The following is a 3,867-nucleotide window of genomic DNA, read 5'->3' as shown; positions in this document are numbered from 1 at the left end:
TTTTTTGCAACCGGATGTTGAAGCTATCCTCAATATACCTCTTAACAGCAACGGTGGTCAAGATTCTTTGGCATGGGCGTTAGAGAAATCTGGCAACTACTCTGTAAAATCCGCGTATCGCTCTCTTGTGACTCGGAATGAGCACCATGCTCTAGAGGAAGGGACGATTACAGAAACTTCATCAGCTAACAAACAGATGTGGGATGCCCTTTGGAAATTACATGTGGTTCCAAAAGTTCGTGTATTCTGGTGGAGAGTTCTCCGGGAAATACTACCAGATTCAGTCACTTTGCAACACCGACACATCAAGCCATTGCGCCGGTGCGATATCTGCAAAGCTATGGATGAAAATTTGCTCCATGCACTAGTTCACTGCTCGCATGCAAGGCAGTTCTGGATTGCAGCTGCAGATAGATTTCAGCTTCGTCTACCTCGTTTGCATCCGGATACTTGGGCACAGGATATTCTTATGGATTCTCAGTTTGCAGAGGAAGAACGCTGCAAAATTGTCACGATCATGCATAGTATATGGTCCTCACGCATCTGTTGGACTCATGATTGCGATGGCTATGACCCAGTTCAAGCCCTGAAGTGGATTCATGAAAACTTGGCTATTCTAGACCTTCCACCATCACGAAAAAAGGGCTAGCTCAGTGTTGGCGCCCGCCCGAGGCAGGCTGGGTTACTATCAACACTGATGTTGCTGTCAGTATTGAGCACATGAAGGCAGGAGCAGGCGGGGTGGCGCGGTCGCACCTTTCATTTCTTGGAGCATGGAGCAAGCCCCTATCGAGTGTCACCGATCCGTTCATTGCAGAACTTCTAGCTTTCAGGGAGGGGGTGATCTTTGCTCAACTTCGTGGCTTCTCACACGTGGTAATGGAGATTGACTGCTTAGAGCTAGTCAACATATGGAAATCGTGCGGCAATTCTCGTTCAATTGCAGCGCCTATCTTGAAGGAATTAGAGGAGATTAGTGCTAGTTTTGCTTCTTTGACGGTTACTCATATTGATAGATCTTGCAATGTACCAGTCCATCAGTGTGCTCGCCTAGCGTGCTCACTGGATGACACTGAAAGCTGGATTGATTCCAGTCCTGAATTCCTACGTTCTTGTCTAAGAACGGATTGTAACCTCATGCTACTTGATCAATAAAGCCCCTGATTTCGATGCCAAAAGTCCAGTTCGGAAGGGAAATCTCGGAACCAACCAACTAACCCGTAGAGGCGTAGATACGTATCTTTCTCTCGGTGACATGCTAAACGTGGCTAGCTCCTCGATGTATCTGATCTCTCAATCGTGAGTGGACAGAGAAATATAGTACATGTGCGAACCTTTGCACTGTGCTGACCCTATTCCCTACTCCTCGCCTTGCCGTCCTACCAATTCCTCCTCGGTTTCCTTGGATTTTATAAGCCCAACTTCACCGCGCGACCCCAAACAAACGTCCATTTTGTCCGGATTCTGTTCGTTTGGGTAGGGATTTAAGGTCGTATCCGTGCCTGTCCCGGGATGCAGTGGCCGTGCGCCCAGCGCGCGGCCGCATCCATTTGCCCCATCCTGTCCACGTATATTTCTTTGCAAGTCCTTAATTTTTTTATCATTCATTTTTAGTACATGATAATACATCATTACATTTTGACTAGTAAAGTAAGGCCAAAAAAAAACAAAAACCACAAGAATACATTTGAGAAGATACCCAATTTCCGTAACTACTCCCTTGAGTTGGGTTAGCGTCTTCTCGATGCACTCATTGTTGATCTGTGGAGGAGGCACGACGTTGCACCCTCCTTTCTTCTTCAAGCCAGAAGTCGACGTTGCTTCCTCACACGTAGTATCGTGCCTTGTTGCTTCTTCGCACGTAGTATCGTGCCTAGTCTCTAATCTAGCAACAAGTGCACTTGTCTCATCTAAAGCCTCTAGGCTAGCTAAAAGTGCACGAACATGCAATACATTTCGCTCTATCAACATATCGATGTACTCTTCTTCCCAATACCAAAACTTGCATCCGTTCTACACAATAAAACTTAAAGTTAGCACCACTAGTCTAATCGAAAGCACAAACCGCAGCTAAAAGAGCACATACCCCATCGTTTAAGCACTTGATGAACACCCATCTGGGATGCTCCGGTGTTGTAGACACGCGGCGCACGACCACCCTTGGGCAGTGGTCGCACTTGATGAGGGGCAACGGTGCGCCGACGAGCTTTTGGGCAAGCACCGAGCCGGGCCGGCCGCCATTCGCATATATGCCGACGGGCCACCAACGGTGCAAACCCGAGCGGATAGAGGACGAGCCACTGCCTGCATGTGGCCTTGCGGCCCTGCCAGGGCCTTCCGGCGAGGTTCCCGGCCAGTCCATGGCGCGGCCCGGCCTCCCACAGCCGGGCGAGCTCAAGACCGACCGGATCCGCCCCAAATCCGGCCGACGGGCGCGCAAACAAGGTGGCCATGCTTGGATAGCTCGGCGCGACGAGAGGAAGGGTCTGGGCAAGCGCGCGTCCGAGTTGCACGGCTGCAATGGCAGCGGGCGGCCGGCGGCGGCGAGGGGAAGAGAGGGGAAGAGTGGAGTGAATGCGGCCGGAGGGAGGGAGGGGGGCGGATAGAAAAAGACCCGTCCTGTGCCACCGACGGGCGGGCCAGGGGAGGACACGCGCAAACGACCCGCGCGTTCGCGTGATGTCCGTTTCACCCCAAAAACGGCGCAAATTTGGGTCGCGGATGGGTCGAAAGCGGACACAAAGCGGACAAAAGTGCGTTTGCGTCCACGCGCTGGACCGTCTCGTTTATCCCTTTTACCCCAAACGGACGGGGGCGGACAGGATAATGTCGCGCAGTGAAGTTGGCCTAAGAGCGTTGTCCGGTCAGACCAAACTCCATCTTTTGTGCCTGATTAATATTGGCCGTAACTTCTATTCGGGAGAAAGAATGCCCTGGAACCGGGAATTTTCTTCAGCTAAGATAGGCATCACATACGGGTCATGGTCAAACGAGATGGCCTAGCTAGCTTCCAGTGTTGGTTTTATTGAAAAGAAACAAAAGTTCTAAAAAGTTCGAGTAATTTGTCGCTATTAAAGATGGGGCGCGCTGAGCCTATCTGTCTGAATTAATAATTAGATCAAAGTTTCATTGTAGCTGACGCCGTACCAAGTACGTATAATTTTATGGAAAGGTTGGCAATGTTAGGCAACACGGTATTTTTAGTGTGGTAGAGGAATAGCACAGTTTTTGTTGTAAATAATGCTTTTAATTTTATTATTTGGAATGTGTTTTTCCGTAACCGATGCATTAGTTTTGTAAATCGTACCATCTTCCATACCGTGGCTTTTTCAAGTATTTTATAAAGAGCTTTCAGAGACTGAAGTATATATATATATATATTGTTTTGTTACTAGAGGCTGAAGTACTAGTTACCTGCTAATATTTTAGATAACTATGATTTTAGAAAAAGTAGTGCTATAAAACTAGGTCTAAGAGCAACTCTAGCACAGGTGTCTTATGTGTGGTCGCCATATGCCATACGGAGCATGCTGCATATGCCTTTGGAGGGTGTGGCGGGCATACACAAACACATAGTCACCATAACACGGCCTCCATATTTAAACATGTTCAAATCATCATCAAACATAATAAACTTATATTACTAGCCAAAATTCGTCGGATTACATATTGTTTGTGGCTCCAAATGTCATTAAGCGACATTTTCAAACTATGCAATGTGATGTCGCTATTTGACATTGCTATGTTCTACTACCTATGGTAGAATCACTGGCGATGTCGTCTAGTCGGTGTCCTAGTTGTCCTCGAAGTCGTCGACGTCCTTCTCCTCCTCAAGAGATCGTCGAAGAAGGCGTAGGGGTCGGACTC

The sequence above is a fragment of the Triticum aestivum genome, chromosome 1B, assembly GCF_018294505.1.
Source record: "Triticum aestivum cultivar Chinese Spring chromosome 1B, IWGSC CS RefSeq v2.1, whole genome shotgun sequence".
NCBI lineage: Eukaryota > Viridiplantae > Streptophyta > Magnoliopsida > Poales > Poaceae > Triticum > Triticum aestivum.
This window is presented reverse-complemented; position numbering follows the sequence as displayed.